Source organism: Hyposmocoma kahamanoa, unplaced genomic scaffold (assembly GCF_003589595.1).
Source record: "Hyposmocoma kahamanoa isolate Upper Pololo Valley unplaced genomic scaffold, ASM358959v1 78, whole genome shotgun sequence".
NCBI lineage: Eukaryota > Metazoa > Arthropoda > Insecta > Lepidoptera > Cosmopterigidae > Hyposmocoma > Hyposmocoma kahamanoa.
In genome coordinates, this window is record NW_020653945.1 from 16,567,082 (window position 1) to 16,584,251 (window position 17,170).

Here is a 17,170-nt window from a genome sequence, read left to right on the forward strand (position 1 = left end):
ATAAATTACACCCAAACTCACAAGAGAAATAAATCTAGGCCTTACAAATATTTCTCACGGCCCGGGAATTAAACCGGGGACCTCTGCGTGGCAGTCCAGCATGGTAACTGGTAACATAGTAACTGGTCGCGGAGGTAGTTCATTATATCTAATTGATATTCATTTTTAAACGTCGTCGCCACGTAGCAGATGTGACAGTTTTAAGAATTGTGTATTTAACACTCTGTCAATTCCTCACATATTATTGCATCTGTGCTTGGGGTGACTCCGCCAAGTCGCATCTGCTTAAGCTGGAACGCACTCAACGTGCGATACTCAAAGTGGGTTGGTGTCTCCCCTGCAGTTACCCGACCTCTGACCTTTATAAAACCTTGAGGCCCTCTCAGTATGACAGCTTTTTGTTCTTGAAATAGCTTTGACCACACACACTCATATGCCCTACGACCTGAATAAACTGTACACCGTACGTCGTAAACATACTGTTTGTCCCTCAATTAGTGTTTCCGCTATTTTCTGGAAGGATATTTATATAATAAGATAAACAAAATCCTTAATATTCACCCATTGTGAAGAGCGGAATGTAAAAAAGTCATTACCAATTGGCTGACCACTCTCGACTATACACGCGCGCGTTCACACACACACACACACACACACACACACACACACACACACACACACATTTCTGCACTAGATAGCCTTTGCCTTATTTTGTAACTTACACACACATGTCCAAACTAGTACAGACTCCAGGCACTTCTTGTTGTTATTTTTTTTTTTGTAATTACTAATTGTATTTTTAATGTATTCATGCACTGTAACTATACCTTATTGAGAGAAAAATAAAAGCATATTGTATCTATTATAATTATCATTTAAAGTAGTATTGTAGAAAAAAAATAATGTGGGTATACACTACTTTTGCGCTGATAGCCTCAATTAATGTTTCTAGTACATACGGGGTATCCGGGTCGAGGTAATGATTAGATTCAGTAATTTGTATTTTATATTTACAATTAATAGACCTCATAAAACTGTATTTTTTGTGTGTGTATGTTACGAGATTACTTCGGCATTTGTAAATCGATATTGATGATTTTTTTTTGTTACAAACAGAGTATCTATCTACCCCAGTATTGATCCCATTTAAAAATGAAGAAAATATTCCCCCTAAGAGTGGCGAACTAAGGGATGAATACGGTTTCATAATAATAAATAATAATAATAACGCGCACACTCAACATAGCACTAGGGAAATCCAATGACCCGGATGCCATGGACAAACACATAGGCAACCACAAATTACACCCAAACTCTCGAGAAAAATTAAAGCAGGCCATACAAATATTTCTCCCGGCCCGGGAATCGTACCTGGGACCTGTGTGTGGCAGTCCGGCATGGTAACCGTTCGGTCACGAAGGCAATTGAAGTACAAAATTATGGAAGGGGGAAAACACAACAATAGAATGGATTTTAAGATATGACCAACTGAGTTTTAATTTATTCAAGAAGAGGAAGATAAAAATACGTCATGGAGTTACGCTTACTCCACTTTTTCGTAGTTGGCGCCATTTTGTTTTCATAAAATGAACCGAGTATACTCGGGAAAATAGAACCACGATCGAGTCTATTTTGATCGGATTGCGCTCGAATTACTTTTACAAGTTACGAGTAGCGTCCAGGTAGTCATCGAACGAACACGTCTAGTGAAAACTCGGCTTAAATGCATTGGTATATGTGCCTACGCAGATATTATTTCTAGGCGCTCGCCTGGAACATTAGTCGCGTTCCCCCTTTGATAATACGTTAGGCAAGTTATATGCCAACCTTTGAGTCTCAATGAGGTACGTTTACCTTACCTTTGGTAAACTTACGAGTCCCTTAACTCACTTACCATAGCTATTGTTCTAACATAGTAATGTTAATCAAGGAACGCGACCACCTTCATCTGCGGTCAAAGTTAATAAACATTGTAACGTGACCTGACAGATGAATTAAATAAAGAGTATTATTAGAGTCATTTAACATTACGGCTTTTGAATAAATTAATAATAAAAAAAGGACTGAGTAATATTAATTTTATTGAATGTTGCGATGTTTTGATGATGATGTACAACTTTTTTTTTAATTACTCCACTAGTTTGTTCCAATTATTAATACAAAGATTGAACAATAAGAAAAATTCCTTCGATCTGGCTGGATTCGAACTAGCGCCTTCAGCATACCGTGTCTGACGCTCTCCCCACTGAGCTACGGACCGAATCAGCAGACCTTAGGATTTTTTCTGTGTTTATTGCAAAGGGTAGTTGATGTATGTGAGGCTCGAGAGTTGTGTAAGGATAGAGTAAAATGGCGTTCCGTGGTCTCTGCCTACCCCTCTTGTGGCACAAGGGCGTGAGCTTATTGCAAATCTTTGTTTCTTTGTTTTATAACGATTTTTTCGCCACCTGTAAGAAATCTAAGAAAACAGAATCGAAGGAAATTTTCCCTGTTTAATAAAAAAGGACTAAATATACACTTTTTAATAAATAAATTACTTGAGTAGTTAAAAGTTCGTATACATGTAAATATATTAAATAAAATATATTACGTAAATATATATATTAGCCTTAAAAAAATAATATTTCGACGACGTGAAAAAATTATATCCCTCAATTCCATGTATGCGGAGCTACCCCAAATTTATTCATCTGCGTGTTTTCATGTCTGTGTGGCGTGTGATTTATGGTACCTCTGTGTCAAATTTCAATACATTCAATATTCAATGCAAAGATGACATAATTCTAAAGCCATGACATACAAATAGATGGCCACCCCCATTGCATTGTCATTTTCACTTCGAAGCTAAGTACAAAGGCAGCATATTAATACTATTTCATTGAATTGATTGCATTGTTCGCTTACCAGTCTTCCCAATAAATACGGGTCCTAGAATTCATAGTACAAGCAGCTTGTCAGAGATCAAGTAAAAATAGCTAAGTTATTCATATTAGGTGGCTAACCTTTAAAGTTCTCTGTTATACTGTCTGCGAATGCCACACCACTACAACCCGCCCACGGCATCGTAAATGTTCAAATGTCAAGTGACTTCGGTCCGACGGGTACAAAATGTATGCACTTTGTTATATTTTAAGAACCATCGTGATATTTTCAATTTTATATCATGTCTATACAAACTATGTCAATTGATATATCGTGATTTATTTTAGTTCTGAAGTGCCAGATTATTACACCAATGTCCTGATTTCAGACTTGGATATGCTCCGCACTATGATTACCAGAGCAACGGATTACTCTCCGGGATAGTACCCAGAGTACCAGACAAGTACGAATTTACAAAAATTAATTATTTGTAAGCTATTGGGAGAAAATAAATAAAAAAATAAATTTCTATTCTAAAAAATTAATTTCTCCAAACTGGTCCCACTGAGAACTGAACGCGGGACCTCCTCATCCTGCGCAATTATTTGCGCCGTGGGTAATTAATTTATTTGTTTATTTGTTGGATGGAATAAGGTACTTTACGTTCTTATTTTAAATAAATCCAGCTTATTCTACCATAGTCGGCATGCAAATGTGGACGTTATTTAAATAATACTCATTAATTGCCAAACACTGCATTATGAAATCATATTGTTGGTCTTCAAATGAGGTACCAAAACCTATTCAGCGCCACCAGTCACTCTAAACAGTAATGAACTAGTGAAAAAGTGACTAAGTTCAAGTATCTGGGTCGCTGGGCCACGGAAAATTTAACAGACGATGTTGACCTGGAGAGGGAACGCAGGACGCTGGTGGTAAGGTGTAATATGCAGGTTTGCCCGGTGCTCATACGAGGTTAAAATAACCCTTTTCAAAACATATTGCCAGATCTTATACACGTGCAACCTGTGGAGCAATTACACTAAAAAAGCATGCAGTGTCTTGCGCGTCCAATTCAACAACACCCTCAGGGGACTGCAGGGGCTGCCTCGACACTGCAGTGCCTCAGGGATGTTTGCGAAGGCTAGAATTAATCGTTTTCAGGCAGTCGTTCTCAAGAGAATGGCATGCCTGTTGGCCAGAACAAGAGGCAGCACCAACAGTCTTCTTAAGGTGGTAGCAGAGAGGATGGACAGCGTAATCCTTAAGTATTGGATGTCCCTCCTCGTTCATGAAAATGAACACTTTGCTTACTACTAACATAGTTGTAAAGAACCTACCTATTAACACCATATGGACATGTAACTGTACCTACTGTCTGAAAAAAATTGTTTCATTTCATATCACTCATATTATCTAATTCTTAGGTTTTAGCGATGATTCCATATGGAAATGAAACTATTTTTTCGGATCTAAATAGCGTAGGTATATTGGTTTTTTTTTTTTCAAACAAATCAACGTTTCAGGCCTTTTACAGATCCCACTGGTTGACCAGTCATGTCTAATATTAATGCAAACCACACTATTTTTCACTATAGTTACAAAAGTTATTAATTAAATAACTTGTTGTTAATATTCCAAGGAATATTCCAATTTACGCCACAAGCGTTTTACAAAATATTTTAGTTGAACAGTTTTATTAAATTAAATTAATATATACGAGATTTAAATCCGGAAAAATAGTTTCATTTCCCATAGGAATTGAAACTATTTTTCCGGATTCCGGATTGTTACACATATGTAACAATCGCGAAAACCTAAGAACTCGATAAATGAATATAGATATTAGAAATAAATTAAAAAATAGCAGTCTTATGTCTACTTGGGATTTTTCACCAGAGGAAATACTGGATCCCAAACTGGTGATACGGACAAACCATCATCCCTGTTGAGATTAGAATGTTTTTCTTTTTTAATTTCAAATGGAATAAAATTACTAAAGATATCAGAAATGAATTCATGTCGTGAAAATTTCGTCGTTTAACAATCATCTCGTTTCGCAGCGATTTCTTCCCTGGTTTCGTCCAAAATTTTCTTATTCATTGGCAACATATTGATGAGGGGAGATTCCACTTCACTCCTTATTGGAAATGTCTACGCGAACTTACAAACCTATGTAGATAAAATTAGATTGTTTTTTGTGGATTATCTGGCATAATTTTGATGCGGGAGTTTTTCCGTTTTCGTATTAATGTGCCTTTTTATTCTGACTTTCAGACCGTAAAAACATTTTTTATGATATAAAGCGGCGGAATGAACAAATCGTGCACCTGGTGGTAAGCGACATGTCTATCTACGACAGATACTGTGCCACTCAAAACTTTAAATCGCAAAGACCTGAGGGGCACTACCACTGCACCCATTATTCTGAGACGTAAGTTGATAAGTCCCACGTTCCTGTAATGTAATTTCACCGGCACCCTTCAAAATATGCTGCCGAGCGAAACACACAACTTTCACTTCACCATAGCGAGGAAAATGGTAGATTAAAGAAAAACGGTTGAACTATAACAGATCAGTTTTATTCATTCATACATCAAAAATTTAATAAACAAAATTAGTCCTCGTTGTCAATTTAATGTCAACAATAATAAGAATAAAATATACCAACGAATTTATATTACATAAATAAAATACTACAATAAACGTAGTGGAACGTGTGATTATGATTTTTTTTTTCATCGAAAGAAAAAGTTAGGTGCAGCACAGTTCATCGTCAAGTTTTAAAACCTTTTCCACGCCATCATGGAAAAAACACTTTTGCGCGCAGATTACTAATGAGAAAGAAAGCCTTTCCTAGATAGTGAGATGAAAAAGTAATTTGTAACCAATTTTGTACTCTAAAAAGCATATGTTTTTGGTAAGAGAGATGTCATCGTTACGACGCCTAAGCAGAAACACTGCGTTGTACTTTAATACATACAAATTAGAAATACATGCCAAATTGTTCAAACCGCGAGCGGCGGCTAAAAACGCGCAAATTGGACATGGGACTAGGAGACGACGCGCGGATGAGTACTGCGGTGGGTAAGTAAAGCGTGCTAATGTGGCACTCAGTGCGTTTCGACGCCACGTACCGACTGACTCAATCGGCATCGCTTTAATTCAATATAATAGAACAGAAATCACCCTACTACTATCACAGCCAGTACAAAAATGATTTGAAAATAAGCAATACAATTGTATTATATGTAGACGGTGTGAGCTATTAAGGATAAAGCGTAATTTATATTGAATCAACATAAACACTATGGCGCAAAGAAAAGTGGTGACATTTTGGCGGGCGGTAATAAGTACTGTCAACGAACGGGTTAATTATTGTGTTTACTTCCATATTATAGTATAACTAAAAATCTTACTGCATTAAAGTATTTAGAAGATAAGTTTTATAATTTGAAATAAAAGTATAACTATTTTGTTTTGATTTTTCTTGCTTTTAAATTTTAATTATTCCGGGGAATGTATTATGTTCATTATATTCCCATCATTCATTACATATAGTAAATATACGAAATCCTTATTTTTACGTTAATATTGCATTTTGTGTTCTGTACATATATGCGGCCATTTATTTATAGCGAACTGCAATCACGATTAACGTATTGCCTGTGCACTAGCAACGTTAACTTAAATTGTACCGAAACTTATACGACAAAAATGTTCGACGTAAGAAGTTTTAATACACTGTTTGATAGTAGTTATAGGTCATCTGAAAACATAAATTGGAAAAAGTGGAAAAGGTGGAAGCGTGTGATACTTTTTCATAAGTTTTTGTTTGGAAATAGTCGCGATACAATATTAAATTAGCATGGAAACCCATACATTTATGCCAATAAAACAATTTTTCGTTATGAAATTTCCTCATTTTGCACTAAATTTTATAATTAAATTTCTAACAAAATTAAAATCAATTTCAATTACATAAAATGGGTCAAGTCGGGCTAAAGTATAATGGGACGTCACGTAGGCCATAAAAACAAAAGTGAGAACAAACGCGTTCTGCCTTATAGCTCGCGGAGTGATCGATAAATCATAATTTTTGTCATTTTCCAATTTTCAAATCCTTATTCTCAAATTAATAATCTATTTGGCTTTTAATTAAAATTTCATAAATTTGTTTTAGAAAATTTTTGTATTAGAAAAGTTAAACGCAATAAATTCAAACGAATATAAATTAAACTCCATTTTAAAATCGCACCAACCAGATATCTGTGTCGACGGAAGTGAGACGTCCGACCGACATGAATTATTCATGATATAACTTTAAGAGCTTCTTTGCTACGAATTCTCGTAGCCACTCGGGGCTACACCAGGCTATGAGCGAATACAAGCTACGGCGTAGTACAGTGCTTACTTTGTAGTACTGTCAATATTTGAACTAGTTTTTGGCCACCAATAGAAATGTTGTAAGTAGGCACTTGTACTACGTGTGAAAGAAAGTTATCAAAATGCTTAATGACGAGCTTCATTTCAATAACATCGCAAAGCAAAATATCAGCTGTTGATATGACTATAGATTAAGGTTAGGTATAAAACATATTAATTCTTGTTGCTCATATGTACCAACTTAACAATCAATCTTCATAATTAGCTTTTGTGCTATGGCTGTCGTGTCATTATGGAATGTAGTGTGTGCGCGTCAATGTAACGCATCGATTTAATTAATTACTTCTATATAGACACTTGTCCTTATTTATCTTTAGAAACGTAGATTTTTGTATTGCACAAAATTATAAGGATGGAAATTCTGAGAAACCTTACCGGCGAAGGTTGCCAGCGAAGTATTTAGAAAACTTAAACTTCGCTACTTGCGTATTCTTAAGTCTTCAGTTCGCGTGACGCATTCGTAACTTTTCCCCCATTCCGTAGTTTTCGGAAACTTGTCGAGTGGAAGTCACTGTATTTATACAGATATTAGGTGCGTAATTGTGACATTTATACGATGATTTCGTTAAACCGTTTTATTTTTTTTTATTTTTGTTTTGATTTAAAGCTCTGAATAGCACTGCAACTGTTATGGATAGGCGTGTCGCGTACGACCAGGCACGACAATGTTTTATAAAGGTTCTTTTTACGTCAATCGAAAGTTGTGAAATCTATTTTGTTTAATATAACAATATAACGAAACGCATCGTTGTATCAAAATAATGTCTTTGTTAAAATCTTTATGAGTCAAATTTAGATTAAGATTATGCCATGTACCAAAGTGTTCAAGCTACAAATACATAGATATCATTATCATGTACTTACAAAGAATGCAACCACTACGTTGTCACATCTATCTCGGTTTCATACGATTTGGGATGCCTAGTACATAGACATCGTTGGAATGCGCCGTCACGATCTCCACTTTCGAGCGCTGAGGATCAATTTGCATCTATCATGAGAATTTGATAATAGCAATTCTATTGGCAATTCGCATTCGCCAAGGTTTTTGTCAAAATTGAAGGGATGAGATGGAATGAGAAGTCATATTGTTCGTAAGACTTTAAAAGTTAAATGACATGATTTTAAAGAAAAGATGAGAGAAATAATGGCGTATTTGAAAGGAGTGATCATGACAAACGATGAGAAACGATTTGGAGAAGAAGGCATATTCCGCTGACCCCCAAAATGATAAACAAAAAATTAAATAATAACGAGGAGATACTAGTAAATTTCCATATTGTAATTGATATTTTGAAAATTAAACTTTTTTTTTGTTTAAGTCGCATAAAACAACAGATGGCAAACGCCCGGACGGAATGACTCTCATCCCTTGGAGTATGGGCCGGGCACTAGTGTGGGACGCCACATGTGCCGACATACTTGCCCCATCCATCCATCTCCAGCACACCAGCAAGAGAGCTGGCTCTGCAGGTGAACTGGCGGAGACAATAAAAAGTAATAAGTACCAGGACCTTGGAACCGATTACTTATTTACACCCTTTGGAAACACTTCATCTGTACAAAATTTTATCGAAAAAATTAATTGATTGTCTGGGAAACCCAAGGGCAGCTACCTAGCCCAACGCATTAGCAAAGCAAATGCAAAGGGGTGCCAGTATCTTGGGTACGTTGCCGTGAGGACCCAATTTTATTCGTATAATTTAAAAACCCTAGTTTTATTTTGTAGTATTTAAGCTTTTATTGTGTTTTTCCTTACCTATATATTATCAAAATAAAAACTTAAACAGAGACTCTTTACAAGTTTCATAAAAATCAATTTTTTTTTTAATAACGCACGCACTCAATATAGCCTGGCACTAGGGAAACCCTGTGTCTCGAGTGCCATGGACACACACATAGACAACCACAAATTACACCCAAACTCACGAGGGAAATAATTAAAACGCACAAACGCACACACTCAACATAGCCCCGCACTAGGGAAACCCTGTGTCGCGGGTGCCATGGGCACACACATAGACAACCACAAATTGTAGGCCATACAAATATTTCTCCCGGCCCGGGAATCGAACCTGGGACCTCCGCGTGGTAGTCCGGTATGGTAACCGTTCGGCCACGGAGGCAGTTTATATAAATATACACGATTTAGATCCGAAAAAATTGTTCCACTTCTAACATATCACAAAGAACTCAATAATGTCAATTTAACAATAAATAGAATCCTACTTAAGTAAATAAATTCAAGTAAACAACCTTACCCAGGGGGATGTAAGACAAACGTTTTAATTACTCCTAAGTTCATTAGTGCAGCCATATTTCTCGAAAATTTACTAGTGAGAGACCTTTCCAACTGGAATATGTATAATATCTAAATTATCCGTTCATGTGACTAATACGTATCTTCCATTCACAATAACAAAACTGTGACCAACACGTGACCATGTTTCGAAAATGTGTGACCTGGATTTTACGTATTCGCTCTGAAACTATTTTTTAGGATCAAAATCACATCGCGTATTTTTACTAACCATAGTTTCGTTTTCAAAAATAAATTTATTTTAGTGAAAAATCATATTATACTTTTTAATCAATGTCATGATATTTATTTATTTTTTGTGAAAGTACATAAAAATAATACAACGTAGCCACGTTGCAACGACAGGCGCTGGTTCAGTCCGATCAAGAGATTTTTTCTTTGTTCGATCTTTGTATGAATAAAAATAATAATTGATATTATTTAAATAAAATATTTTGCAACATGTATGCACCGTAATATGAATTTTTTTTTATTATATCATAAACAAGGTATTTAAATTAATAACTTCGTGAGTATAAAAATAGGGTGGTTTGCATTAATATCAGACATAGCAGATTGATGACATTACCATCTCAGTCAACCGTGATCATGGGACCTACAAAAAGTCGGAAACGTTAGATATTGTTAAATTATTAAATTAAAATGAAATTAAACACGCCTTTGTTCTTCAAACACACACATATATATGGAAAAACACATAATACATGTAACTCTGATTTCTATTACTAAGTTGATTTTTCATCAATTCAGGACGAAGCCTCAGCAAAGTGCTGTTTTTCAATCTTCACCTGTGTTCTCTGTCCGACATTGTCAGAACATCATTTTGAACAAAAGGTCTACAACAAAACAAACATCGTTAATCTAACTTAAACCTAACTATTAATTATTTATTCACTTGTTCCAAGTAATAATATGGAAAGTATATAGTTCCAACATATAAACACAACCAGCAAAAGAAATTAAATCACAGTCAATCATTTTCACGCACCAAAGAAATATATTTGTCATGCTAGTTTCAAAATTCATGTATATCCCTTGAGGAACGGCCGAGTAATTCCGTTCGTAGATTATCCTGTTTGAGTGGATGCCAATAAAACTTCACTCGCTTCGCTCGCTGCGCTTCGATAATGGGTTAAGGGAAGTACTACTGTTCGCTTAATTCGATTTACAAAATTGTAACTTTTTCATTGAAAAACAAAACCTCAAAACCGACCTCAAAAGTTTGTGTATTGGTTTTTTTCAATTTCCATGGGATCCCCTCATCAGATTCTGACTTCTTGGTGACAATAGGATTGTTACAGACTCCTTTGTACATTTTATACTTTTTTTCTGGTTGTCATGGTGACGGTGATTTGTTGATTACATGTGTAGTCTCAAGTTAAAAGTCGACTTTAACTTGGTGAAAATATTTTTGTAATTTGTCATAGCCGAAACGAACCCGGACCGGCATCGTTGGCATCAAGGACCACCTCGAGAGTATAAACCACCTTTCAAACAAAAATAAAGAATTTTCAAAATCGGTCCACAATTGATGTAGCAATCGGTATGAACACTGGCATGCTTATAAAATTTAAGGATTTTCTTCGATTTTCATGGATCCCCCTCATCAGATTCTGACTTGGTGACAATGGAACCGCCACGAGATGGCGCCATTTCAAACAAAAAAAGGATTTTAAAAAACCGGTCTACAATTGACGGAGAAATGTGAAAACATACATACACCCGAACGTATCTCCACTCCTCCTTTTTTTTTTGAAGTCGGTTAAAAATAGTGACTTAAAATGGTTACTAACTTACTTGGTATAATAAAGCCACATGTGATCATACGTCAAAAGTGCTTATAGCACTTAAAAGTCATAAAAATTGTATATTTGAAATATACACACATCAAAAGTGTCTAGGGATCAAGTGAATATTTTTGAAATAAAAATTATTTAAGCAATATTTACCAAATCCAGTCTTCCAGGACGACTTCTTACTTTAATGCTTATGTTTTATTTAGCCGCTTACCCCTATATTTAATTAAAATAAACTAAAATTGATGTTTTTGCAAATTGTGGGAAAAAACTCAAATTAACGGCGTCAATTAAATGACAAAAAAAATGGCGAAAATGATGATTTTGCTCATTTTTATTGTAAAGATAAGAAAATTAATAATCTGTATTTCCACCATTAACACGAATCACACAATTACAGCGATTTGGCATGCTTAAGATGAGTTCATCAAAATCACTTTGAGGAATGGCCGCCCATGTGTTTTGTAACAAGTCAAAATATTGTTGTAGAGTATGTACGGTATGCATACTCGGCACAGCTCCTCTTTGAAGCATATCCCATGCGTGCTCAATTGGATTGAGGTCTGGCGATTGAGCAGGCCACGGCAGAACGTTGATACGAGCTTCGGCAAGAATGCGTGTTACGACTCTAGCCGTGTGTGGACGTGCGTTGTCATGCATTAGTTGAAATGAATCACCCAACTGGCCTCGCAAAGGGATGATAACATCTGAAAGAATCCTCTCTGCGTAAACTTGAGCATTGAGGTTACCCCTGATCCAAATGAGATCGGTTCTTCCGCCGATCCAAATACCGGCCCATATCATTATTGTTCCCCCACCATATGGATGAACTTCCTGACAATATCTTAAACGTTCATGACGTCCAGATGTTCTCCAAACTCGAGTACGTCTTGTATCCGGTCTCATACCGAAGCGGGATTCATCCGAAAAGCACACATAGCGCCAGTCTTCTTCCTCCCAGTTTCTGTGTTCGCGAGCCCATCGTAAACGGGTCCTGCGATTGCAGGGTGCAATAGGTGGAACTCTGAGCGGCCTTCGGGATCGCAGACCCACTTCACGTAAACGATTTCGGATTGTTTGATCGCTTATTAGCAAGCCTGAGGAGCTGTGGAGCCTCGTAACCAACATCATGGCGGTCATGGTACGATTACGTCGAGCAGTATTTTGGATATACCGGTCCTGTCTGCGAGTCGTGATGCGAGATCGTCCTCCATGTCGCTCGGCCACGCTGCCCGTCATGCGATAGCGCGTCCAGAGGCGACTTATGACGCTCTGTGTAGTGTTAAGAGTGAAAGCCACAGCACGTTGCCTGGAACCAGCTTCCAACATTCCGACGGCTCGCATCATCACTTCTCGGGTTAAATGATGTCGTCTCTCCATAATTATGTAAATTGTTTCGGTCGGTTCCGATGCAGATATTGTAATGATTTTGTCAAAACGCTATAACTCATTTTTATACAAAACCACATTGACAATCGATTTTCTTCTTATTATCGAATTTTAAACAATATTCCTTATTTAAATGTTAAAACTCACTAAAAAGTATCAATAGCGATACAAAAAGTTAATATAATTAACCCTAATTGCAGCAATACTCTTAAATGTACTTGATCCCTAGACACTTTTGATGTGTGTATTATGTGTTTATAACTCTGTTATTTTTATAGTTCTCCTGTTTAAGCATAAAAAAGCTATCGTCTAATTTCATTTGTAGAATCTTTAAACCTCTCTCCTGAAAAGTCATTTGCAGATGTGGCCTTACCACACCAACAAGAGGCCAATTTCATATTTAAAAATTATGTATTGTTATTTGGTTATTTGAACTTTTTTATCATGAATTAATGTAAAAAAAATATTTCGTAAGTTTCTTTTATACAACTAAGTGACGGGGCGATATTCGCAGTTTTTCGATATAGCCGTAATTTATTTATGTAAATTGCTTTGCTCGGACTGAAAATTAGCACGAAAAGATTTCTAAGATTGTTTGATAATAATTAGTGGTCATAATATATTTTTGTAATTTTTAAATATGGCTGCCATTAAAGAGCTATTTAAATTTTTTTTAAACAAAGTCCTAAGTACCGAGGCCGCAGGCCGTGGTCCGCGGAGGGCGAAGCCCGAAGCGTCCGCACGCGTTCATATGGAGGTAATTATATACGGAATAGATAACGAGTACAAGATCTCACAATTGTAAAAATGTAGGGCATACTTCCCGATGTAGTGGAAATGAGATACTTATTATAGCGTTGTTGTATCTCAACCATATCTATTAGATTCCATTTTCTTGAAAGCTATGGCAAAGAGAAGTATGGGGAAAAAATGCCAAACTACTGCCGAATTTCCTGTACTATGAATACCAAAACAACGATAATCCAAAATACTCATACCAAAACCAACTTAGTAATGTTCATTTCTTAAATTGGCCCAAATTGGGAATCAACCTCCTCATCAAGCACCCATAGTACTAACTGCTGTGCCAGCGAACACCATGAGCACACCCCGTAAACTGAACCCGACCACGCGCCGCAATCCGAGGCCGACCCCACCGTAGGTGGGGTACAGGGCTAGTTTGCTACTATAACTACTGCTTCTCCAATTCACTTCCTTCTAAATACTAATGTTAGTTTTATGGATATGTATTTTGTTGTGATACCAACTCACGAGATGAACAAGGTCAGGCGCGGTGGCCTGCTTGCAGCGCTTTATATAGCAAAAAATTTGAGTAATGTGAGCAACATTACTGCTTTGCGGTAGAAATAGAACTCTCGAACGAAAACCTTCACGAAGACCTCAACTACTATTAAAAAAATATTAAATTTATTAAAAAGAAGTTTTAAATTCACCATATAAAAAGCCGTTTTAAATTTTTGACATATTTATGAACAAAAAACAGTTTACTCACTTCTCAATTCACTTTTTTTACGGCACCTTTGATCTTGTTATCAACGCAGAGCTTCCTTTAGGGGACATATCTCCACTTCCTAGCTCCGCTACTGGGTTGTTTGTTTCTCATTCACTACCATTGCGAACTTTTTCTTGTTGTTTTTAAAATGAGTTATTTTAATTATTATATTATTATTCTACTATTTTATTTTTATTATTAGAATACTGAAATAATGAATGTTACAATTCTGTTGACGATTTTTAAAGGACAGTCCTAAAGATTGAGCTTACTTTATCTTCTTTGTCGACTCAGCCATTTTTGATATTTCTTTTGTGACTATTCCAGGAATCCTCGCTGGCGATTTTCCCGGTGCCATTTTATTGGGATTGCCGAAATAATCCTGCTTTTATAGTTCTATTTAAGAAGGATATTTAAAATTTAATTTTTAGTACCTTTGATCACGATGTAAATGTACAGCTGTCATAGAAAATGACATATCTGTCAACATTTACATTCTCCACGATTATACAATAATAAATATTCATAAGGTGAAAAATATTCAGCCACAATAAAACTCCGTGTGAAAGAGTTCGTTCAGGGAAGTACTGCCACCGGGCCTATTTCTGCCGCCAAGCAGTGATGTGAGCATCGTTGCGTTGGAGGGCGCTGGTGAAATTACAGGCACATGGTACTTGTCAACGTATGTATCAGAATGACGGGTGCAGGGGACAGTTCCCCTCAGATCTTTGCGATTTAAAACTAAATGGCACTGCCATGGATAGTCGCTTACCATCAGACGCACGATTTGTTCGTCAATAGCTTGGTATAATAAAAAAATCGTTTTATTTCCCTTTGGCTTCCGTTATTTCCGTTAAAAATATTTCATATTTTTCAACTTTCGAATTTAATAATCCTCTCAGTCTCGTTACATGCAGACTCACAACGCGCAATGATCCGATAAGCCTTTGAAAGCAAAACGAGTCTCACTAATCCTGTACATTAGTTCCACACGTATCGTGTTTCGATGAACTTCACGTGCATTTGAATACTTTGATACAATTTCCGTATTTGATGGATTTTATGTGCTATTTGAACGCCCGCTAAAAGCCCGTCGGGGATTAATAATATTTCATTCAGTCTTTGAACAAGAATACTCGAAGAATACTTGTTTCATAGAAATTTCGAACATTCTTTATGCAAATATGATAATTTAGTACTTTTGTGTTCAAAAGCATTTTTAGTTCAATGTTGTTCTTACAATGTGATGTACCACAGGGTGCATTACAATTTTTATTTTAAGTTACCTGTATTTCATTTTGTAACACAATTAGACGCTTGTAGAAGCACTACAGTGACGCGATTAGTTCACTAATTGTGACTGCAAAAGCTGCAGCGTTTCTATAAGCGTTTAACTTGAAGGCGCCCTTAGACAAAAGGAAGTTTTCTGCCTTTTATCAGGCGCCATTTCGTTCTGTCATTTTGTAAGCAAATAAAAAAAACCGGAATTCTCAAACATATAACTAAATTTATTGATTTACCACGTTCGATGCACTCGTGTTATTGAATAAAGATGAAATGAAAACTTACTTACTTTCCATCTTTACAAAGTTAATATATTTCAAAAACTTGCTCTATAAGAAACTTTAAAAACAAAAATAACAAACATTAAATCGAAACTTTTTGTAAAATAATAACATAGTATCGTGTCATTTAGTAGAGTAGAGCTCCTTGTGAGAAAAAAGTTTCGTCCGAAAAGTTCGTCCAGAGACGTACTGCCACCTTACCTACTTCTGCCTCCAAGCAGTCACATGAACATTACTGAGCACAGGCACATGGGATTTGTCAACTTATGTCTGAGGGTGACGGGCGCAGTGGCATTGCCCCTCTGATATTTGCGATTTAAAGCCGTGAATGGTACTGCAACTTCTATGAACAGGTGTATCGCTTTCCACTAGGCACATTGTTCGCCCCGTCACTTGTTATCATAAAAAAAGTATAATACTCGTATATTGCTTATAATAAAATGGATCGTTTGTTACTTAATAGTACCAGTGGTATCATTTATCTTCCAATCTAAGCTCTAGGCAATAGGTACTTACTTCAAGAATTTCTAACAACACAACATCCACCTAACTCGCCAAGTTCAAACATGCTCCCAAGAATTTTGCGAAGCAATAAATATAAACATGTAGCGATAAAACCACTCCTGCTATAAATCTCATACCTTCGCCTTTGGTTTATTTGTTTTGTTGTGAAGACCGGGTATGGTACTCTAGAGCTTGCATATCGATCTCTACATCTTCTTGCGCTTGCGACTGTGCACGTTTCGTCAAATTACGTTTTTTTTATAAGGTGAAGAATACTCTTGACCAGCCCTTAGAGCAAAGATGGGGTCTACGATTGCCTATTCAATCGCACCTTAAGTTCAATTGAGGAAATTGCTCTTCAAGTTTTCCACTGACTACCATATTACTACTGAAATATTACACTTAAAATATATTTTCAGTATGAAAACTTTCTATTAACACAACAGTGACAGTACTCGCCAAGAATTTTCAATTACACAACATCCACCTAACTTCATGCGTTCAAATATTCCCCAAGAATCGTGTCGTAGAAACTAAAACGTGACTAAGAAACTTTAGGAGGTGCTCTTTGTAGCAGTAGAGGTCCTTGTGAGAGAGTTCGTCCAGGGAAGTACTGCCACCTTACCTATTTCTGCCGCCAAGCAGTAATGTGAGCTTTACTGTGTTCCGGTTTTCAAGGGTAAGGATGCTGGTGCAAATGGTTCCAAATATGTTTTTTTTTTAATAATACACGCTCAACATAGCCCCGCATTAGGGAAACCCTGTGTCGCGGGTG

General features: G+C 36.4%; 1 protein-coding gene across 1 annotated transcript in view; it reads left to right on the forward strand.

Annotated features, from left to right (window-relative positions):
• Nucleotides 1–17,170, forward strand: part of LOC113233389 (pseudouridine-5'-phosphate glycosidase-like) — a 216,274-nt gene that overhangs the window by 95,736 nt on the left and 103,368 nt on the right. The gene's annotated exons all lie outside the window — the stretch shown is intronic.